Source organism: Sus scrofa, chromosome 16 (assembly GCF_054392235.1).
Source record: "Sus scrofa isolate SSC_HxYL_T2T_F1_AM1 chromosome 16, Sscrofa_HxYL_maternal_Yorkshire_Landrace_v2.0, whole genome shotgun sequence".
Lineage (NCBI taxonomy): Eukaryota > Metazoa > Chordata > Mammalia > Artiodactyla > Suidae > Sus > Sus scrofa.
The window spans coordinates 77,538,285-77,563,210 of NC_139398.1; the positions used below are offsets into that span (position 1 = coordinate 77,538,285).

The following is a 24,926-nucleotide window of genomic DNA, read 5'->3' on the forward strand; positions in this document are numbered from 1 at the left end:
AAGAAAATGAAAAGAAACTTACTGTCTTCCTAAGACACATTTCTGACAGCAAAGCTCAACACAATTGCCTCAGATGGGGAAGATCCAGAGAAAACAAAGCTCCTCTTAAAAGGAATACGATTCCGCCAAAGCACATCAGCACACTGGGTCAGAACTGGTGGTGGAAAACAAAATGATGCCATTTGCAGCAACACGGATGGATCTAGAGATTATCACACTAAGTGAAGTAAGTCAGACAGTGCAAGACAAGCATCATACGATATCACTTATATGTGGAATCTAAAAAAAAAAAAGATACAAATGAACTTATTTGCAGAACAGTAACAGACTCACAGACTTTAAAAAACTCATGGTTACCAAAAGGGGCAGGTGATGCGGGGGTGGTGGACTGGGGGTTTAGGAATGGCACATGCACCCTGAGGTATATGTAATGACTGGCCAACGGCAACATTATCACAGGGAACTATACCCAATATTCCGTAATAATCTATGTGGGAAAAGAATCTGAAAAGAATGGATGTTTGTATAACTGAATCCCTTTGTTGTACAGCAGAAATTAACACAACCTTGTAAATCAACGATACTTCAATAAAACTTTTAAAAGTGAAAAAAAGAACTCCTGGTGGGATTTTTTTTTTTAACACATTCCAAAAAGGGACATTATATTTATAGGCTGAGAAGCACCATATTTCTGTTTTTAGGGCTGTCACACTGGTCTTCAGAAGGCCAGGTTTCAAAGTACTCTTCAAGACTTTTCTCCTAAGCGTCCCTTCCCTTTAGGAGAAAGAAATCATCTCATTTTGCCCCCCAAAATTTAACTCTCTTTTAAACCAACTTTAAATAATAGGCATAGGGAAAAGGATGGGATTTGACTTGAAGAACAGGCTAGGCCTGGACTATTTTCATAGCCTTTTCTCTAGTGGGATATTTAAGAACTAATATATTGGAGTTTCCGTGGTGGCTCAGTGGTAACGAACCACACTAGTATCCATGAGGATGTAGGTTCAATCCCTGGCCTCACTCAGTGGGTTAAGGAAGGATCCAGCATTGCCGTGAGATGTGGGATAGGCCAGCAGCTGCAGCTCCGATTTGACCCCTAGCCTGGGAACTTTGACATGCCACAGGTATGACCCTAAAAAGCAAAAAAAAAAAAAAAAAAGGAACTGATATATTGATATATTCATGCTGCCCTTCAGTAGGGTTGAATGGGTTGAATGGATCTTTTAGTTTCATGTTTACTTCTGTGGCTGCACCCATGAACACAAGGAAGGGCTCGGTTCTTCTGTCTGAGGAACCAGAGCTCTACTCATGCACTTGCTCTGGTCCTAAAGGAGTGGAGTATCCTCCCTAGAGAATGTCTGTGGCCCTTGCTGGTAAATCAGCCTCATGGGACTGTACAGAGCTTCGCTTCTCCAATGACACACTCAGGCGGTAAGAAATAGCTGAGACAATGGAGGCATTGCCTTCCCATGTCTAAAGAAAACAAGCCATGCCACCTATCTTTTGACACTCAGAAAAATTCTTGAATTTGTAGGTATCTTCAAGTTACAGACGTCTCAAGAGAAAGACACACGCAGTCCCTACATATGAGGAAGCTAAGCAATACTGGAAAAAAAATTCATCCACCTATGCATCCATCCACTCACTGTACAAAAAATTGTTAAGGACTAACTATATTCCAGGAACTATTCAAAACTCTCGGGGAGGAGGGAGGATCAAGAGGTCAAGGATGCAAGATGAATATGAGTTCTTGACATCAATTGTACACCACAGTACCTACAGTGGACAACAATGTATTGGATGTTTTAAAATTTGCCCGAAGGGGAGCTCTTCTGTAAAGTCTTCTTATCACAAAGATAAAGAAGTAAACAGAGTGGGAGGAAATGCTTAGAGGCGATGGATGTGTTGCTGGCATTGATTGTGGTGCTGGTTTCACAGGTGTATATTTTTCTCCAAACTCATCAGGTTGTATACACTAAATATTTACAGCTTTTTGTGTAATGATCACACCTCAATAAAGCGATTAAAAAAAACCAAAAAAACACTAGGGCTACAAGAGTGGCTACTGTGGTTCATATAGTCAAACACAGATTTTGTAATGTGACATGTACTTTTTTAGTTTACAGCTGTGTTCTCACTCACCCAGACATCTTGAGCAGTGCATCTAGCCCTTACCCAGGAGTAGGGGCATCATGTACAATGTTGGTTATCGGCAGCCAAATGCTTGCCTCATTGCCGGCCTAAGACCAAATTTCTCAAGAAGTCAGAGTTCCCGTCGTGACTCAGTGGAAACAAATCTGAGTAGTATCCCTGAGGACAAAGGTTCAATCCCTGGCTTCACTCAGTGGGTTAAGGATCTGACGTTGCCCTGAGCTGTGGTATAGGTCACAGACTTGGCTAGGATCTGATGGTGCTGTGGCTTTTGTGTAGTGATCCCTTTGGGTTCAGACTTTGTCACTGTTAAGAGAACTCATTTAAATGTAAATAGCCCTGCAGCTATGACACCTCACATCATTGTCATTCATTAACACCTTTCAAGCAAGCATAACAGCAACTGGGGAGTCTGAGAAATCCTGGAGAGGGAGAGAACCTAAGAGTGTTTTCAGGAAGAACAAGGACAGCTGGCGGCCTCAGAAGGGATACAGGAAAGGGATTAACGATACAGGAAAGAGATTAACGAAAGGTGAACTGAACACCCACTTCCACTGGAGAGATAAAAGGACTTTCTTAGAAAGGAGGGAGCAGAAGACAACAGGATAATCAGTAACAAACGGAATGATGTCTTGGTATTGGACTATGGCATTACTACTCATGTATTATTTATTTGTACTTCTATATGAATCTCTTAATGATTCACAGTCATTTTTGGAAGTAGGCATGGAGAAAAATCTTCCTTACTTACTAGGAGAACCCAGCTCAACCCCAATTTTCATTGGGTGAATAACCAAATAAGGAGTTTTGAGGAGGGAAGAGGTCTCCAAGAGGCTCTGGAAGACCATTCTGGGGCTGATTCCAGGGTTTGGTTTTGCTGACGGAGGTCTATAAATCGGGGACACAAGCTAAATCTGCCGGAGTCTTTGGTGGGCGTTTAGCATAAGAGAGGGGGAATGACAAGTTGCTGGTGGTGGACAGAACCAGGGATAAAGGCTTTATCAGTTCTCTGTGTGGTCTCTGATGCAAAATCATCTTCCCTATTTCCTCATGAAATCTTCAGTAAGAGTCCATTCCTGTAAATAGCTTCTAACGCTGGGGGTTCACCAAAAACCTTAGGGAATAGCGTGAGCACCAGCTATCCACAACAGTCTACCACATCTGGGTTCCAATTATAAATTTTTAAAGAAGTGGAGTTGTACAAGGCCCAATGCATGGAGCCTGCTGCTTAATGCAGCATTTTAAGTTTGGAGATGGGTTTTTAATGGTGGTGAATGTATTCAGTGCATAGTGCTCTGATGGGGCGATACCAAATCAGTGTTTGGTATTCAAAATCGGGTTTCTACTTTTCAAGAATTAAGATGTTTAATCCTCAAAGCTAGAGGAACACAGTAAGCATAATTTCTCCATTTTCAGGTGGCACAGGACTCTGGATCAGCAAGACTAGAAAACTCCACCAAGGTCACTTTTCCCAAAGAGGACAAGAACCAGAGAACCTGGCTCTCCTTTGAGAAACAGACATAATTCATGGGACCTGGGATCCACATTTGAACACAGAGCTTCCTGAAACTGATCTCCTAAAAAGAAATTCCATTTTCTTCTCCCTCAAAAGGCTGCTGAGACACCATGGGGTGGCACTATTGCTTACATTTAAAATCCCAGATAACCAAGCAAAGTCATATATCCAATCCAGCAACAGAAAGAAGAGCAGAGCTTTCTCCAAGGAGCTCTAGAAGACAGGAGCCTACCAAGGGGTATGACCGACACAGCTCAACTACAGAAGATTCAATAAGTAAAACAAGATTTTTTGGAAAATAATTCAACTCAAATAAAAGACACCATCTACCCAATTCGACGAGCATCATCCTCTTCATTACAATTTCCAAGTGGTCTGACATCCTCAAGAGCTCTTTTCTTCATTCAAGATGGATTGCCAGCAATTGCCACTCATTTCTGTTTAGGGATAATGGGGAAAGGCAGACTGTTCTGTGGCTTTTCCTTTCCACAAACATGCTTAAGTCTTGGTTAGTCGATTACCCCCATGACTCCTATATCCATTTACTGTAATTTCTATTAAGAAAAGTTCCACCTCCTGCACTAATGGGAGCTTTGATGATCAACTCAAGGTCCCTAGCTACCATGGTTAGCTACTATGCCTGTGTGGACTTCTAAGACCTTTTTGCACGATAGAAAAACAGATCTTTGAGGAGTATAATGATTCTCATTACTCCTCCTCTCACACTCACCTCACTAGCAGAGAGAAATCAGCACGGGTAATAGCCCGCAACTCAACACTAGGGACAACTGTTACAATTGCCATTGTCTGGCATAACACACAAGCTCACGTATGCCACACACAATGGGATTTTATTTAACAGAGCAACCCTATAATAATTATATTTCTCAGTGTTAATACTTTTTAAGTGATTTAAATGAAAAAGTATGCTGCTGTTCCAGAATAAAACCAGATTAGTCCACCGCTAATTGCATTACAATGAAAGATTCCATTATCACATGTGCCACCTTTTTTCAGTAGCATGTTCCCAGCTCATGAGAACCAGAGAAACAACAGGGGAAAAGAAAAAAACCGAAAACATAAGCCATGGGGAGTTCCCGTCATGGCTCAGTGGTTAACGAATCCGACTAGGAACCATGAGATTGCGGGTTCGATCCCTGGCCTTGCTCAGTGGGTTAACGATCCGGCGTTGCCGTGAGCTGTGGTGTAGGTTGCAGACGTGGCTCGGATCCCACGTTGCTGTGGCCCTGGCATAGGTCAGTGGCTACAGCTCCGATTCGACCCCTAGCCTGGGAACCTCCATATGCCGCAGGAGCAGCCCAAGAAAAGGCAAAAAGTCCAAAAAAAAAAAAAAAAAACACAAGCCATGGATAAATCAGAGGGGAAAAGATAACAGAGAATTATCCTAAAGTTTGATGTAATGGTGGTGGGAGCCCTCCCCATTCACAGCTGGCTTCTAGAAATCTAAGAAGAAAAAGCCCAAGACAGAGATTTTAAACAGAGTCTTTGCTACTCAATCTGGTCCACAGAGCAGCAGGCATGGCATCGCCCGAGAGCTTGATAAAAATGCAGGTTCTCAGGACATACCTAGACCTAATCAAAAAAATTCTGCACAAATATGCAAATTAAAGTATGAGAAGATCTGCTCTAGCTCACTGAGGTACAAGAAAACAGACGCCTCCTAATGATAGAGGGCCAGTTCTTACAGTTTGGCTGGAATAAACTTAGCAGAGAAAGTTAAGAAAGGAAGTAATGTTTTAATTACTTTTCCACAGGTTACAGGGCCTCTTACCCATAAAATCTGAGACAGAGTCAACTGGACAATGTGTTGACTTTGACAAATTATTTTTAATGTCACTTTATGCTTGTACTCTGAAGATGCCATGTCTTGTAGTGTAAGTACTTGTAAGTTTCAACATGACAGAAAGATTTTATTAGCGACTTTGTCTTTTTACATGGTATGTTAAGTTCTATTGAATACATCAAACCTATTGTATCCAAGTCTAATAAAAGGTCAATAATTAGATATTAAGACTGAAACAGAATATAATTGTCAAAGTTGAAATCACAAAAGTATAGGGTCATCATGGGAAAATTCTTCAAAAATATCTCAAAAGTTCATGCAGAATTGGTGGATCTTATTCCTTTAAGGACCAGTGTGTGATGTTCAGAGGTGCTGCCTTTAGCAGCAAACCCTTGCCCCACTTCCTTGAAAAAAATGTGATAAGATAGTAAGCAAAGAAGTTACTATCTGACACTTAACTTCAGGGCTGATGCTCAGTGATAAGTACAGAACCATATCATTGTTTACAGCTGGTGGACTATCTGATTGGTCAGTGTCTATAGTACCAATGGTTAGATATTTTCAGTATCACCTATTCCTATATTCTAGTTAGTGTCCCAGGAGAATGGACTCCTGTGAGAGTGTCTGGAGAATGGAGAACCAAACTCATGAAACAAAGCATGGGTAAGAGCGTTCTCTTTCTCTTCATCATGTACAAGCAGGACTATTCATGTAGATGCTGAAAATAAGCATGGTAGGCATGTCTGATGTAAGGACACCTGGAAGAGTTCAAACATAACTCCCTTTACCCACTCTTTGATTTGAGTCCCCAGGAAAATCCCCATTTTGAATCTACCTTTCCCCTACCATTCAAAAAGGATTTGTAATAATAATAACAATGGCACATAGAACAATAATGAGAAGTCCAGATACATTTAATTCATTTATTCCTTCTGCAATAATTACTGACCATATTCTATGTGCTAAGGAAGGTTCCAAGTGCTATAGATACATCCGTGAACAAAACAAACAAAACTATCTGCTTTCATGAAGTTTGCATTCTATTCAGGGAAGATCGACAATAATCCATAAACATAATAATAAGTCATACTGTACATCAGATGCTGACAAATGCTATGGAAAATAACAGAACAGATAGGAGCACTGGGGGCAATGGGGAAGGGTTGCAATTTTAAATGGGGGGATCAAGTTAAATCTCATTTGAGTAAAGACTTCAGCAAAGGGGAGAATGACACATAGATTTCTGAGAGAGGAGCACTTCAGGTATGTCTAGCATTTTGAGGAAAAGAGAGGAAATTCATGGAGCAGAATGATCTAGCAGAACAGCAAAGGAAGTAAAGTCAGCCAGGTAATAGCAGCGTGAATTAAATAAGGACTTTAATAAAAACTTCAGTTTTAACTCTGAGTCAGAGGAGAGGTCAATGGAGCTTTTTGAGCAGATGAGTGACATGATCTAATTTACGTGTTTTAAAAGAAGGACTCTGGCTTCTACTCGAGAGTAAACTATTAGGTAAGCAAGAATGGAAGCACAGAGACCAGTTGGCTGGTTTTTGCAATAATGCAGATCAGATACAACAGAAGCTTGGACTAAGGTGTTAGCAGCAGAAGTGGTTAAGAAGTAGTCAGATTCTAGATATGTTTTGAAGCTAGTGCCTACAAGACGTGCTAATGCTTTGGATGTGGAGTATGAGATAATGAAGGAAATGAAGATGATATCAAAGTGTATAACCTATGCAACTGGAAGACAGGGGAAGATGTAAATGGGGCACATTTGTGGGAGGAAGATTGAGAGGTCATTTTGAACAGACTGGATTTGAGATGCCCATTAAAAAACCAGGTGAGGATGCCAAATACAGGAGCTCAAATATGCTTCACCAAGCAAGGGATATAAATTTGAGCATTGACAGCATACAGAGGTGTACAAAAGCCCTAAAAGAGGAGTAGAGACCAATAAGACTGATCCCAAAGTGCTCCAATAAGAGGTCAGGAAGAAGAGGAAGAACCACTGAAAGAAAATGAGAAGAAGTAAGCAGTAACGTAGAGGACAGCCAAGATCTGACCACTCAGGACAAGCCATTCCATTTGTTCCTCTAGCAAAATTACATTTTGAAGACTTAATCGGTGAAATGTTTTGTTTTATTTTTGTTTCTCTTTGTCAGAGGGTGATGTTTTCTCCATCACCTGTTTAAACAAGATCTTGGTCTTCACTCTCTGGGAAAGGTGGACTCAAAAGAAACACAAAGAGAGATAAAGGTCAGCCCTAAGTTTCCAAAAGCAAAAGCCCTAACACAAACAAATGTTTTGCAGGAAAAAAAAATTGTTTAGCTACTTTTTAATTAACACACTGAGAGGGGAAAAAACTCTTTTCTGAGAACTGTGCAGGGAGAAGAATTAGAAGAGATGTAAAAGATGTGGACACTTCTAAAGGGCTTTTACTCCTGGTTCAATCATGTATTGGTATATGACTCAGAGGAGGCATTAAGTTTTACAGGCCTCAGTTTCCCCATGTCTGGGAAGGATCTCTGCATTCTGCCCCTCCCGGTAGAGTCCAAAAATGAGTGAAAAACAGAAAAGCAGGCAGACACACAGAAAGAGACACACTCCAGATATGTCTGGGAATTCGGGAATAGAAAATACCTATGCTCCACATTATGCCTGGGATCCTGGAAGGCTGCATTTTGCAGTATGCTGCATATTACTGTGGCATAAGCGTAATAGAGTATGCAGGGGCCAACATTGCCATGAGCTGTGGTGTAGGTTGCAGACATGGCTTGGATCTGGTGTTGCTGTAGCTACAGCATAGACCCACAGCTCTAGCTCCAATCCTAGGAACATCCATATGCCATGTGCGTAGCCCTAAAAACAAACAAACAAAAAAGAAGGCTGCAGGGGTGGTGTGAGAGGACAGGTGAATTTTCTCATGCCTTCTAGTGGGATGTAGAAATTAGGAGAGAGGTGAAGGGAACCAAAGAATCTGAAGAACTTTGCCTCAGAAATGAGTGGACATCAGAGTGGAATGTGGTTACAGACAATGTGTCAGTCAGGATGGGCTAAGTTGTACTGCAATAAAAAACAACCCCAAAATCTCAGTGGCTTAAAACAATAAAGGTGTGTTTCATGCTCGTGTTACATGTATGTCACAGGTGGATGGTAGAGCTCTGCTCATTGTAGTCCCTCAGGAACTCAAGCTGCTGTCTTGAACACTGTCATATGCTGTGCAGAGAGAAAGAACTCAGGGATATCACACCAGTAACTAAATGCCTAGTTTAGAAGTTACACATGCCACAACCATAGAGAAATAGACATATGCCCCCACCCAACCATAAGGGAGTAAAAAATGTAACCCATCTTGTTCCCAGAGAGCTAAGACTGGGGCATGTTTGGCAAACAGCACAAATGTCTACCACAAATCACATAACTGGGGACCAAATATAATACAAACAGCTCAGCAGAACCCATCACAGAGCAGGTGATAAATCAGATGGATGAATATCTCAGCAGAAGCCTACTGTGAAGAGTCAACAACAAAGGATCAAGTGCCCTCCAACCCCAACTCCAAGATACCACATGAGCCCTTCAGAACCTGGATTTCATCTAGAGATAAGGAAGGACTTGACTTAGTGTAGCTAGAATGACCTCATATTGTGTTTTCTGTGATCAAGGATAGTCTCAAAAATGAGACAATCAAGTTGAGTTACCAAAACCTAAAGTGAACTTTTTTTTTGCACAACAAATTATTACATTCACATCTTTGCTATTACAACAGCCTTCAGTTCATATGTTTATCTTTTCCATGAAGACCTCCTAGACAGGCCCACCTGATGCTCGGTACACTTAGTCTTGCATTTTTAGTTACTGTCTATGAACATAGCTTATTTTCCCAACTAGACTGTCATCTCCTTGAATTCATCAATACTTTCTATTCACAGAAATAGAACCCTACAAGGCTTTTTTTTAGAGCATTGCACAGGCTAGCATTGTTTTCAGCCACAAGTAGCAGTGCATATGGCTTGCACAATTTCACAGTCTAATTCTGTTTCTGGGAATTTCAGGTCTGGTGGAGAGGTTAAGCAATATCAGCCACAATCCAGACTCTCTCTACCTTTCTTCTGGTGGTCCTTACCAATGTAGTCTTTTTATATTTGACCTTCTTACTTCAAGCAATATGGCTGATTTAGCTGCACACATCACATCTTCGCACAACCACATTTAAGACCAGAAGAAAGGAGCTGATCTCCTCACCATCTCTTTATATCTTTATTCACATGCAAAATCCCACCACCACCCCCAGAAGACTTCCCCTAATATGTCATTAGCCACAACCTGGTCACATGGACACACCAAAGCCTTCCTAGCAAATGGGAATTACCAAAGTAGGTTTAGACCCTGGACTCAGAAGTGGTTCATATTGCCAGAGTATGCTGTAGCCCGAACAAGACTGGGGGTGGGGCAGTCTGTAAACTTAGGAAGACGTAAGGAACATCTGTGATGCAAGCAGCCAACAGCATTTGATACAAGCACTGTGTTCAAGGCATCCTTCTAGTCCCTGTTTAGAATATAAACATGAGCTAGGCAACTACAGGGCACATGCTCAATGGTTAAGGTACAGACACACTGGAGCCAGGCTGCCAAGGTTCACCCTTGAAGACTTAACTCTCTGTAAGAGAGCAGAGAAGTTATGTACAAATCTTGGAGCTTCAGCTTCCTCAACTGTAAAATGGGGGTAATAATAACATTGGCCTCAGAGAACTGCTGTGAGCATAAACTGAAGTGACATGTATAAAGCCCTCAGCCTGGAGTACAACATCTAGTAAGTAAACAGTCAGTGATAGCTACGACTGCTATTTGTCTGTTCTTCATGATGAGCCTACAGATTAAGTGCAAACAACTTGCTAGGTGCCCTTAAAGGTACTGGGACCCAAAAAGGAAATGACCCATGCTCTCCCAAAGTTCCTCTTCTCCTGCCCCCAAGCCCAATCCTCAGAGTTAACCACTCTTCACAGTTTGTTACCTATCCATGTATGTGAATAGGCCCTCATTTATTTTTATTCAAAAGCTATCATATAATCATTCATTCACTCATTGAATAAATATTTACCAAACACTTACTACACACCAAGGACTATTCTAAGAGCTGGAAATACAAGTGAACACACAGATTCTTAAAAACACGGTTTGTGCACAATAAAGTGAACAGTCTTCTCAGTTCTCTTGAAGATCTACCTCTTTCCTATCAATAGCTTTCTACTATCTATTATATGCTTCTATCCACACGAATTTAACTATGCTCTTTTTAACAAGCATTATGGTTCTACTTTTCTACCATTAAGTGTGTGCAAGATCTTGAACTTCTTTAAATGTATCCCACGAACACACACAGGAGTTTTCTGTTGGCTAGCTTCCTGAAGCAGCTTGCTCTATCGCAATTTTTCTTTTTTCCCTTCAGCACTTAGCACAGTATTTTATACACAATTATTTCAACATTTCCCCAGCCATCCCTACGTGATCAAAAACCCCTTGAACTTGCAGCATGACTTATTTTTTTACCTTTCAATGAGACTGAATTCTTGCATTTAAACAAATAAAAATGTAAAACCCTAATTTTATTTTGTAGGATTTAAGTTATAATTCATGGCAGTTCATTAAAAGGCTGCTTTTGGGCTTTCCAACCAATAACTTGGCATTTTTAATATGTTCTCATTATTAATTTTTAAAAGACTGTGTTTTTCAGGAACATATTTTCGAACTGGCTTTTGAAAGGGTCCCCAGAGAACTGATGTGGATAGCTACTGACGTGAAGAAAACCAAACATTTACCATGTGGAATTATCATCCACATATCCACAGGGGCCCTCCCTGGGGCTATCTGGGGACCAGTGCTTCAGTTGCATTCGTGCTGCGGGATGAACAGCGGGGAAGATGTCTTCCTCCGCCTCTTGCACGTCTGATGTGGGTGCCAATAAGTCACCAACGAGCACCACTGGTCTGTTTGCGTTGAATGGGATCCATGTGGGCTATCACGTATTAAAGCGCTTATTAAATGTGGACATTTTTGCGTGTGTCATTTAATAACAAAGAGAACAGAACTTCAAAGGCACACAGCCCCCAACTTTGTAAAAAGCATATAGGATCAGTGATGGAGCCAAAAAATGTTGCACTTCAAGGAGTTCGTGATTCATGAGTTTTGAGGATGAGAGAAAATTCTTCACATCTGAGAATACAGAAACTAGCAAAAACCACTTAGGTGCATGAAGACCCAAGTGTAGGGAGGGAAGATGAACCTGTGAGAGCCTTAGAGCAGTATTTTTCAAACATTTTTGACTGCAACCCACAACAAGAAGTACGCTTTACATCATGACCCGTGTAGACACACATATACATGCCACACACAGGACAAATGAAAGCTTCATAAAGCAACACCCTTACAGCTATAACTTGGGAAAGGTACTCAAGTTTCAAAGGCCTCAGTTTCTCCATCTGTGAAATGGGGATTATAATAGTATCCATTATGTGACAGGCTCTCAAATGTAGCTAGCATCACCCACATCAGGAGAAGGATGTGGTGATATACTCCCTCAGCTCGAAAAATGTCTCAGAAATGGGAATATAATCCAGGGGAGAGAAAGCCCTACAAAATGCAAGAAACTTCTGTGGTTGTATCATTCCATTTATGAATTACACAGTCACCTAAATAAAGGTTTTCTGGAAGAAGAGTCATCATGTTTTCCAAATCCTAAAAGGCACAGGTTATAACACAATGCTAAGACAAGCACATACACAGGCCTGTTCATAGCAGCGCTTTCCAAGAGCCACAAGGTGAAAATGGCACAAGTGACCATCAACAGATAAATGGATAAATACACAATGGAGCATTATTCACTCATCAAAAGGAATAAAGTCCTGAAACATGCTACGACATGGGTGACCCCTCAAACCATGCCGGGAGAAGGAAGCCAAACAGAAGTCGCATAGTGTATGATCTCATTTATATGAAATAATCCACCAGAGATAAAGCCATAGAGATAAAATTCAGATTGAAGGTTGCCAGGAGCCAAGGGGAGGGAGGAGAGAGAGAGAAAATGCCCAGTGGGTAAGGGGTTTTACTTTGCAGTGATGAAAAGATTTTGGGACTAGATAGATGGGACAGTTTCACAATATTATGAATACACTTAAATGCTATTGCATGTTTGCTTTAAAATGGTTAATTTTATGATATGCGACTTTCACCTCAATGAATTATTTTTCTTAGAATGCCTACTACATAGGAAGCAACTCAATAGTTATTAGTAAATTTTATTATCAGCTCCCTTCATATAAATATTATTACATTGTTATTCTTGAAAGATTGGTACAATACAAAAGCATTAAGTGTGTCTTAATAACATTCTGACTGAAAAAAAAAAGAAATTGGAGTTCCCATCATGGCTCAGTGGTTAGCGAATCAGACTAACATCCATGAGGATACAGATTCAATCCCTGGCCTTGCTCAGTGGGTTAAGGATCCACCATTGCCATGAGCTGTGGTGCAGGTCACAGACATGGCTCAGAGCCTATGTTGCTGTGTCTGTGGCGTGGGCCAGCAGCTATAGCTCCAATTCGACCCCTAGCCTGGGAACTTCCATATGCCACAGGCACAGCCCTAAAAAGACAAAAGACAAAAAAAAAAAAGAAAGAAATTCACAGATTCTCCTCAAGACACAGAAGGAGAAGGCAGCATCTAAAGAAAGCAGTGGTATATATTTAATAGCAAGCAAAACTCCCGAAAGAGCCCCTCAACTAGAAGGAAGACAGAGCACCCAGCCAAACCTGAATGCAACAGCATGGCACAAACCTAAAGGAACAAAGTCAAAACTCATGAATATTGTTAAAAGGCAAACTTACTAACAGAACCTGGAGATGAAACCCATAATGGGAGATGGCTCTCATGGGACCAAGATGATGTCAATAAGCTGGAGGAGAAAAAAAGAGAGAGACTAAGAGAAAATATTTTTCATTAGATTTTTTTTCTTACTGAGATATATTTGACATACAACATTTTGTAAGTTTAAGGCATATACAACATATTGATTTGATACATTTGTATCGCATTATAATCACCATGGTAATATTAGCTAACACCTCTATGGAGTCACATAACTATCATCTCTTCTAGTGCTGGGAACAATTAAGATCCAGTCTCCTGGCGAGTTTAATTTTTTTAAGTTTAATTTTACAATAGAGTTTTGTGTCTATAATCAATGTACTATGCATTAGGTCTCTAGGACTTATCAGTTGCACAAAATAATTAATAGGAGCAATGTGACACCCAATATTAAGGTGTCTTAAAATACCTATAACTCAGTGTTTTAAAAGGTATAAAATTGGAATTCCCTGGTGGCCTAGTGGTTAAAGACCCAGCATTGTCACTGCTGTTGTTTGGGTCACCACTATGGTGTGGCTTAAATCCCTGGCCCGGGAACTTCTGCATGCTGTGGTCATGGCCAAAAAAATAAAAATAAAAAGGTATACTGGAGTTCCCGTCGTGGCTCAGCAGAAACAAATCTGACTAGCATCCATGAGGAAAAAGGTTCAATCGCTGGCCTTGCCCAGTGGGTTAAGGATCCAGCGCTGCCATGATCTGTGGTGTAGATCGCAAACACGGCTCTGATCCCGAGTTGCAGTGGCTGTGGCGTAGGCCGGCAGCTACAGCTCCATTTCAACCCCTAGTCTGGGAAACTCCATATGCCACAGGTGGGGCCCTAAAAATTACAGAAAATAAAAATAAAAAGGTATAAAATCCGGTTTAGGAGCTATACGATTTTTAATATATACATGTGGGATTTTAATTAAATAACTGCTGTGTAGCTGCTTTAAAAAAAAATAAAAGCAGTGTTAGATTTCATGGATAGAAGTGCAGCGCCTATGTCCAAAGAGAGGAAGGTAATAGTCCCACTGTAATCACTGTACCAAGTACATTTTAAGAGAGACACTGATCCATTATAATATTTGCAAAGGAGAGCACATTTGGTTGGCAAATGGTCTAGGAATATATTCCAAAAAAACCAGAGGGATATTGGCAGGAGAGATAAAGCAAAGAGAAACATAAGACAGACAAGCAAATGAACAAATAAGAAGAAAACTGCACTCAGAATTATCTATTAAAAATATCCTTTACCCTGCCCTTGCTCAGTGGGCTAAGGATCCAGCATTGTTGTGCGCTGTGGTGTAGGTCGCAGACGCGGCTCGGATCCGGAGTTGCTGTGGCTGTGGTGTAGGCCGGCGGCTACAGCTCCAATTAGACCCCTAGCCTGGGAACCTCCATATGCCACAGGAGCGACCCTAGAAAAGACAAAAAAAAAAAAAAATCCTTTAAACCACTTGTAGAATATAGATGGAATAGAGAATACACACACACACACACACACACACACACACACACATATTCTTTTGTTTATACACACTGAGGTTTGAAAGCCTGAGAGGGAACAAATAAAAGGAAAGTATCTATGCAAATGAATGGGCTTCTTTTTCTAAATTTTTTTTAGAGCAACGCCTACAACATATGGAAGTTTTCAGGCTAGGAGTCAAATCCAAGCTGCAGCTGCCAGCCCAGGCCACAGCCACAGCAATGCCAGATCCAAGCCGCATCTGTGACCTGCACCACAGCTCACAGCAATGCAGGATCCTTAACCCACTGAGCAAGGCCAGGGATTGAACCCACATCCTCAGGGATTTCAGCAGGGTTTTTAACCCAGTGAACCACGAAAGGAACTCCTGAATGGGCTTCTTATCTCTATGATAATTTAGCAACATCTAGACGTGAATGGCAGGTTGTATTAATTTTTGTAACAAACTACCACAGACTAGGGGGCTTAAAACAACGGAAATGTGCTTCCCCACAATTCTGGGTACTAAGCATCTAAAATCAAGGTGTCAGCAGGGCCAGGCTCACTCTGAGACTTTGGGTAGAATCGCTCCTTGCATTTTCCTAGTTTCTTATAGTGACATCAATCCCTGGTGTTCCTTGGCCTTGTAAAAAATTAATAAACAGAAACCTCAATTAAACTGAGTCAAGAGACCAGAAGGGGGAGCTCCCATGCTCTGTAATGGTAGATGATAGTAGAGCCCAATAGAAAGAAAAGACCTCCTTTTCTCTCCTGGCAACAATTCAGCCAATGAAAAGCCATGGACTCTTTGTTTACTGTAGCTCTTCCAACCTCCTTTTCCCCCTCTATAAAAGAGCTGTCCTTCCTTTGCTGTGCTGGGAACTGCACACAGCTGCCATGACTGCAGATCCTAAACTGAAATTCTTTCCTGATCCTGAATAAACCCATTTTTGCTGGCAAAATAACTGGCAGTCTATTTGTTTAAGGCCAACAGCCTGCAGCCGTGTCACTAGACTCTCTGCCTCTGTGGTCATGGGACATTCTCCCTGTGTGTCTCTGTCTTCACTTGAAGCTTTCCTTTCCTTATAAGGATACCAGTCATACTAGATTAAGGCCTACTCTAATCATTTCATCTTAACTTGATTATATCTGCAAAGGTCCTATTTTTAAGTAAGGTCACATTCACAGGTACCTGGAGTTAAGACTTATTTTAGAGGTGTACACAATTCAGCCCATTATAGAGGAATAGGCAGAATAGATTCTAAAATAAATTTGGGAGTTTCCGTTGTGGCTCAGAGGCAACGAACACCACTAGTATCCTGAGAACGTGGGTTCAATCCCTGGCCTCACTCAGTGAGTTAAAAGATCCGGAATTGCCATGCGCTGTGGTGTAGGTCAGCAGCTGCAGTTCCGATTTGACCCCTGGCCTGGCAACTTCCATATGCAGCAGATGTGGCCCTAAAACACAAAACCAATAAAAAATTTAAAATTAAAAAATAAATTTGCACACAGCAAGGTTTCCACTATCAGCCTTTAATCATAAGTCCCTATAATATCAATACATATTAACAGATAGATTTGTCAACATGATAATGTTTGCCAGACTTCCATCTCAATTTTCCTTGTTCCAACCCACATACACACTGTATGAAATTGCAAACTTTGGAAAGTTTGGGGAAGGAACTTGGCCAGCTGCTTTCTGTCTTTTTCAATTGACATATTCTATGCTGACACCCATACCCAGCTTCACTCTTCTGCCCTTGAGTATTTTTCTAGGAAGGTCAAGTTCTAAAGTTACCAGGTAAGAACACTGAGGTGAAATGGGATTGTCCTGGCCTCACTACTTAGTGTCACAGGCCTCAGTCACTTCGTATGTAAAATGGAGAAAATAAAACACCCCCACCAAGGTCATTATGTGAAAGAGAGGGAAGACCTATGAGAACCAGAGAACAAATGCTGGCCCCTTGCAAGTGCCCAACGATGGTAGCTGTGTTCATTGTTATTATTTAAACAAGCTCTATTGTATGAAAAGAGATTTAATGAACTCTGGAGTGATTTTAAGTGCATTCTTACAGTAGTAAGTAAGCAATTACAAGTATCCATAAGTGGTCAGATGTGCTTTGCCCTCGAAGTTCCCAGTTCCCAGATATGTGTTCATCTGTCTGTCAGGGGCGCCTCAGGATGTTTGCTCTCATCTGAACATAGAGCGGCTGCAGCCACCTCCTGGGGTTATTGTAAAGAGTAAGAAAATCACAAAGGAAAACACCTGACCCAGCACTTGAAACACAGCAAGGTGTTCAGAGGGTGGTGTTACTATTACTGTTATCAGGTCATTGCTGGAGAAGATTCTTGCCCAGAACACAAAGATCAACTAGAAGACTCCCTTCCAACATTCAGGCAACATAGCTTTACAGGAAGACCTATTGCTGAGTATATTTTCTATTGTATTTAATACCCACCTTATGAATAAAGAACCAAACTCTAGGGGTCTAAGGGCTGAGGTTTTGAGGATTTATAAATATTTACCCTTAGATATTCATGGCAGTATTGTTTATAAAAAATTAAGACTGAGATGGAGCTCCCATTGTGGCTCAGTACTAACAAACCCCACCAGTATCCATGAGGGCATGCGTTCAATTCCTGGCCTCGCTCAGTCGGTTAAGGATCTGGCATTGTCATGAGCTGTGGGGTAGGTCACAGACGCAGCTCAGATCTGGCATTGCTGTGGCTGTGGCGTAAGCTGGCAGCTGCAGCTCCGATTCAGCCCCTAGCCTGGGAACTTCCATATGCTGCAGGTGCAGCCCTAAAAAGAAAAAAGAAAAAAAAAAAAAGACAAATAAAAAATTAAGACTAAGAGATCGCTAAAACCTAGAAAGTTAGAGAATCAGATTTTTTGAAAAATGGTGCATGACTAAGAACACGGGTGCTAGAGTCAACCAGCCAGGACTGAAGCTCCACTTAGGTCTTGGGCAAGTTAAGCTCTCTCAGCTACACTTTTTTCTTGTTCAGAGGGTGGTTGTGAAAAGTGAAGCAGGTAAAGCATTTAGCATAGTGCTTGACATAACAAGCCCTCAGTCATGGTGATGGGAATGATGGTGGTGATGACGGCTGTGGTGACTCCACCACCATGAAAAATACTGCTGAGTCTATCCTTTTCTGCTTCATAAGTAACACTAGTTATTTGCAGCTACATTTTTTAAAGGAAGCCATACTATGGAGAAATGACAATACCTAAACTTAGTGATGAAAATTAGCATTACCAGAGGTCACTGTGCTTCTCCAGATGTGATATGCTGAGACAGACACAGCATCGCACAAATAAAATTCTGACCAGGACGACATAATCTGAATATAAACAAGGAAAAACATCAGATAACCCCAAAGTGAGGGACATTCTAAAGAAATAAATGGCCTTTATTCTTCCAAAATGTCAGTCATGAAAAGGAAAGAAAGGCTTAAAAAGAGGTCCAGATTAAAGGAAACCAAAGAGCCATAATCACGAAATGCCATATATGATCATGGACTAGATCTTAGGCTAGAAGCAAAAAAATTATAAAGGACATTATGGGGACAACTGACAAAACTGGAATATGAAATATAGGTCATAGTATTATATCAAAAATTGGATTATGATGATCATTGTACAACTATAAATGTAATAAATTCATTGAGTAATGAAATTCAAAAAAGTATTATATCAATTAACTTTTTTAAATTTAATAACTGTACTGTGGCTAATATCTTTGTTCTTAGGAAATGGGCACTGAGGTTTGAAGAAGTAAAGAGAACTCAGCCATGCAGTGTTCTGAGGCCCAAAAAATTCATAATTTTATGTACATGTGCACACATACATACGCACATAGAGAACAAGAGAGAATGATAAAGCAAGTATGACAAAACGTCAAAAATTAGTGAATTTGGATAAAGGGTATTTGGGTATTCTCTATATTAGCAATTTTCCTTAAGTTTATAATTGTTTCAAACAAGTAGGTTTTGTTTTGTTTTGTTTTTTAATCTATAGGAAAGAGAAAGTACTGGGAGTAGAGATGAAACAAGACTTGCCATGAGTTGATCATTAGTAAATCTAAGTGATTAGTACATGGGGTTTTTTACACTCCTCTTCTGCATACTTTTGTATATATTTTTAAATCAAGTCATAAAGTACTATGAATAAAATGACTGCTTTGCAGAATGTGTGTGCTCATACATGTGATGGCAGCACATGTGTGCACAAGTCTGTGTGCTTGTGGGTGATTACAGTGTGTACACACATGTACATGCACATGTGTGTAAGCAAGTGCACACACCTAAGTGCAAAAAGAATATTTATCAAAGGGTCCAGAGGGCCTCTTTCTCAGCAAGGCCAGTATGATTTGATCTGGGGAAACTTAACCGTTTTCTCCTCAACTTCCTCTTCTGTAAAATGCGAATGACAGTAGGAACTACCTCCTCAGATGTATTAGTGAAGTTTAAACCCATTAATACACATAAAGTGCTTAGAACAATGCCTTGCACTGTTTTTACTATTATTTTTAGGTGAGTAGCATCATGGGTAATGTCTGCCGTCTCCTTTACCCCGTTCCTTATTGTCTGAGCTTTTTGCTTACAGTCACTTCGCAGTCTGAAGAAGAAAAAAGAACTTTTCTAATTTTAGCAAAATGGCAGAAGAAGGAAGGAATGGATAGATAAAGGGAGCCAGGAAAGAAAGCAAGGGGAAAGAGGGAGCGAGGGGGAGGAGGGAGAGAGGGGGAGGAGGGAGAGAGGGGGAGGAGGGAGAGAGGGGGAGGAGGGAGAGAGGGGAGATTTGCCCTCTAGGGCTAATTCCAGTTTCCCCTACAGCTGAACTCTTCATTGGATCATTTTAATTGCTATTATTTGAAGAAGACTTGAGGGGATTTTTTATTCCCCCTGGAAAATTAAAAATTATTTTGTAATGCAAATGGTCTTTCTCTGGTGTATTTGTCCTATAATTGGGGAACTGGAAATTTCTTAAAGGCGAGGCAAACATGAGTACCCATCCAGATCAGGGTAACCTTTCTACCAAATTTCAATTTTGATCATTTTTAAACATACAAAAGTGGAAAGCAATAGTACAATAAATATCTCTGTAGCTGCCACTTAATTTCAACAATGATTAACATTTTGTCCTGTTTGCTTTCTTTCGCCCTCAACACACATATACATATACAGATATATATAGATACACAGGTATAGACGGATAGATAGACAGATTATTTTTCTGACCAATTAAGTTGCAAGCATCATCCACTTTGCCCCTAAAGACTTCAGCATAACTTACTTAAGAATAAGGACATTCTCTTCCATAACTAGAACAGTATTAGATAATAGAAATAACATTCTTACCTTTGTAAACATTACTATGTAACTATTTATTCATTACAAATATTTATCGAAGACCTAATATCAACTGGTCAGTGAGCTGTAGTGATGAACAAAATAAATATGATCCCCACTCATGGAATGAGAGAGACATTTAAAAATAGTCACCCAGATCACTACATAATTACAAAGGCGGTGCCATAAAGGAAAATGCCACACCGTATTCACTTCACACTTACTTATGATTACCTACTACTAGTAATAAGTATGACTAACACCAGTTGCAGTATTAATTAGGAGATTTCCAGTCATAAGTGACAGAAACTAGAAACTAGCTTAAGAAAAAAAGGGGTTTACTGGCACATCCAGAAGAAGGAGATAACTCCATTCGAATTTCCAGACCCCCCCCCTTCCTCTTCAGTGTTGATTTAATTCTCAGACAGCCTCTCTCCATGAAGCCAGAGAGATGGTTGGTTACTGCCAGCCCACGTATACAAGGACCAATAAAACCCTTGATCCAGGGGAGAGAGAGCTGCCCTCTCTCCGAGGTCCCTGTACCAAACCCTTAAAGACCTGATTTGCTCAGTTTGGATCACTCTTTGTGCTCTTTCTAAACCAATCCTTCAGGCCAAAAGAATGAGGGCTCCCACTGTTCAGGCTGGATCCCATGCCCACTCCATTGCACCTAGGGGACTGGCAGGATTGGTGCCATCCAACCTCTAAAGAATGGTTCCTGTACCAGTACAAGAGTTATCAGATGGTCAAAAGCCATTTAGCCATCCCATGGTAGTGTCTGGAATTCTGCCTCTTCACCAGGCCTTCAGAATACAGTGCACACTCCTAACCAAGTTCTGGCAGTTGGGAGTGGAAGGCCAGGCTTCCAGCTTCGAGCTTGATCTATGTCTTAACAGGCCGAGGCCACCAGAGGTCAGGGCAGAGCACAAAGCAAGAATAGTCCAGGAGCTCTCTCCAACTTTGCTCAAACGGGTAACTCAAGCCCTGGGAACACTGAGACTTGCTGCCACTAGAAGCAGAACCCGGGATGCAGCAAGGGACCAGATTTCCTTCAGAACTGGCTTCCTAAAGGACAGGTCTAGCTTCGGAGCAGGAGCAGAGAGAGGAAAGTGATTTTTAAACATTCTATTCTGCAGCTGCACATGTTCTGCGAAAGATACACAGCTACCAGGATCCCAGAATCATGCAAAATGAGGCACAAAATGTATCAGTACAGAATCAACCAGAAAAGCTTGATTCTGGTCTCTGCCTCTCTCCACTCACCTTGCACCACACTTCTGCCTGCTCACTACGTCAGCCACACTGCCTTGCTGCAATTTGATCGTACCACGCTTGTTCCCACCTCAGGGCCTTTGCGCCTTTGCTACTTCCAGCTCAGAGAGTCCTTTCACTAGATCTTTTGCACATCAGGCTCCTGTCGAGGAAGTCGCCTGTGAAATGTTACCACCTATCTAAAGTAACGTCCCGCCTAGCAGCACTAACACATCACCGTGTTTATTTCCTTCATATCATTTATCACCCTCTTAACATATCTGTTAATTTGTTAACTTGTATTGCCCACCCTGCACCAAAGCACAGAAAACTCAGGGATTATCTGCTGCAGTTTATCCAGCACTTAAAACAGTGCCTTTTCAAAGCATAAAGCCTAGGAAACATTTGATGAAGGAATGAACCAGTGAATGGGCCCCTGTTTGCCACATATAAAATAAGACGGTTAGATTATATGATATCTGTAATGGCCACCATACCTTGACCATATATGGCATGTTGGCCACATTAGTAAGGGCAGTGGGCACAGCGATAGAAGGGTTGACTCTATATACCTTCTTTTCTTTTTCATGTTATGGCCCCACCTGCAGCATACAGAAGTTTCCAGGCTAAGGGTCTAATAAGAGCTGCAGCAGCTTGTCTACACCACAACCACAGCAACACAGGATCCGAGCAGCATTTGAAGTGACCTACACCACAACCTGTGGCAATGCCAGATCCTTAACCCACTGAGTGAGGCCAGGGATTGAACTTGCATCCTCATGGGTGCTATGCCAAGTTTTTAACCTGCTGAGCCACAACAGGAACTCCTTGGCTTTATATTTTTTCAGCTCTAATAAGATTTCAAATATTCTCAGGACCTCAAATATCCAAAATGGTGTTTCCAATTTCAAATAGTATCAGAACCTTTCAAAATACCTTTTTGCTGCAGAAACATTTGTTCAAGTGAAATTTCACCTGGAAGCCACATATGAAAAACAGCTGAAAAAATATATATACGTGTATTAGAAAACGGGAATCATAAAGCCTATCATCAATGATCACAAGAATTAGAAGTTGCTGGAGAGGAGCTCCTGTTGTGGCTCAGCAGTGTCGAACCTGACTAGTATCCCTGAGAATGCAGGTTCAATCCCTGGCCTTGCTCAGTAGATTGAGGATCCAGTGTTGCCACAAGCTGCAGCACAGGTCACAGATGCAGCTCGGATCCCACATTGCTGTGGCTATGATGTAGGCCGGCAGCTACTGCTCCCAGTGGACCCCTAGCCTGGGAACATCCATACACTGCAGGTATAGCCCTGAAAAAAAAAAAAAGAAGAAGAAGACGTTGCTGGAGAGACACTTCTCTTGAAGAAGTATTCTAGCTAATAAGTGAAGGGGTAACGGATGTAGTATTTTGCCACTTGTCCTGATTTAATGGCTCTCACGGGAGCCTACTAACATCACAAAAAGAGAGGCCATTAGCTTCCTGATTAAAGAACGTACCACCACCTATGAAGGAGTCTTACCAATGAGATCACATCTAAATCTGATCAACCCTGAGGTTTAACCATCAATTTACAAGAAGTACAGAGGAACTTGTTAACGTGCGCCACAGGATTACAATCAGTAAAATCTAAACACCAGGAAATTAACGACATGAATTCCTCAAAAATAAATAACAGGAGCTCCCGTCGTGGCTCAGAGGTTAATGAACCTGATTAGCATCCATTAAGATGTGGGTTTGCTCCCTGGCCTTGCTCAGTGGGTTAAAGATCCAGCATTGCCCTGAGCTGTGGTGTAGGTCGAAGATGCGGCTCAGATCTCACTGTGCTGTGGCTGTGGTGTGGGCTGACGGCTACAGCTTCAATTGGCCCCCTAGCCTGGGAACCTCCATATGCCTCATGTGCGACCTTAAAAAGACAATAAATAAATAGATAAATTGATAAATAAATAAATAAATAACAAGCTGAGAGTTCCCGTTGTAGCTCAGCAGAAACGAATCCAACTAGTATCCATGAGGATGCAGCTTCAATCCCTGGCCTTGATTAGTGGGTTGGGGATCTAGCATTGCCGTGAGCTGTGGTGTAGGCCAAAGATGCAGCGCGGATCCCACTGTGCTGTGGCTGTGGGGTAGACAGCAGCTGTAGCTCTGATTTGACCCCTAGACTGAGAACTTCCACATGCTATAGGTGCGAAAAAAGCAAAAAGCAAACAAAACAACAACAACAAAAAAAAAACAAGGTGGAGAAGGAAGGAGATGGGAGTGGAAAGTGATAGACTGAAAGAAGGTTAAATTCCTATCAACCAATCATAGGGTCCTGATTCAAGCATATAATCTGAAAAACTAAAACTTTCAAAACGCGTAAGACAAAGTTTAACATTGAATAGATGTTGCTATTGAGGAATCATTTTGAGAATGGCATTTTAGTTATTTTTCTTATAGAGATATTTTTATTTTATAGATACAAACTGAACAAGTAAAATGAAAAAAAAGAAGTTAGTAAAAAGAAAATTAAAAGTTTCAGCATATTTGGACATTTGAAAATATGCTGAGCCAAAAATTACTATAACTTTTCAAACTAGAAATAAAAAAGCCACTGAAGCATCAAATAGGTTTTAATTTCTAAAAAGGTAAATATAGCTATAATCTATATAAATGAAAAGCTGTTTGGGATGCTTAATAATTTTTTTAAAGTCTAAAAGGGTTCTTCAGACACACACACAAAAAATTAGGAAACTACTTTGGATTATCAGTAACCATGACAGGTCTCCCTCTTGCTATGACCTCATAAGGAGCCATTGTCATGGAATTCCAAGAATGTATATAAATTTCAGGTTGGGATAGGTTTGTGGTCCTTCTAGGTCCGGACCTGAACTGAGGGACATTTGACCAATAATAGCTTGTTTTCTCCTTGACACTGTGGGTTTTCTGCATATGTCATTTGCTACTAATTTTTTTCTGCTTGTCACTTGTTCATTTTCTTTACTTTTTTGGTCTTTTTAAAATTTTTTCTTTTCTCTCTCTCCTTTTTTTTTTCCTTGGCTCTATACTTAGTTCATTTTTATTTTAATCTGCCATTGTGTTTTGATGCCATTATAAAGATCAGTTCATCAGGTGGTCTTGGGAGGCGATTTTCTTTTGAGGAGACCTGGACCAATCTCACCAGCTTTTCCCAGGTTCAAGCTGATCTTGGGACACCCTGCCTTCAAGTCCCTCGGTAAAGCCAACCTGCTGCAGAGTACTCCAAAATCTCTGCTGAGGAGACCCTGTTGGCAACGACCAGCTCCTCGAGACCATCAGAAAGGGTCCCTTGGCCATGGGGAAGCTGGCCTGACACATCCTGACTGGGAAGGAGATGGCTGCAAAGGTTGTGGACAGGATTTGGCAGAATTTCTCCAGCCTCTAGGAACTACCCCACAAAGTCAAAACCATGAAGGCTTTGAGTCATACAAACACAGTGAGGTTACTTGGAGGGCTGGAGGCTAAG

The 24,926-nt window shown here is 41.1% G+C and overlaps 1 long non-coding RNA gene across 10 annotated transcripts in view; it reads right to left on the bottom strand.

The window, feature by feature from the left end:
* LOC106506547 (uncharacterized) overlaps positions 1-24,926 on the bottom strand; it is a 760,340-nt gene that overhangs the window by 653,082 nt on the left and 82,332 nt on the right. For 9 of the 10 annotated variants that reach the window (XR_014830961.1, XR_014830960.1, XR_014830958.1 and 6 more), the window contains exon 3: positions 13,352-13,419. The exons of the other annotated variant lie outside the window; for it this stretch is intronic. This is a non-coding gene — a long non-coding RNA (uncharacterized LOC106506547). The remainder of the gene's footprint in view (positions 1-13,351; positions 13,420-24,926) is intronic. 10 annotated transcript variants of the gene reach the window in all.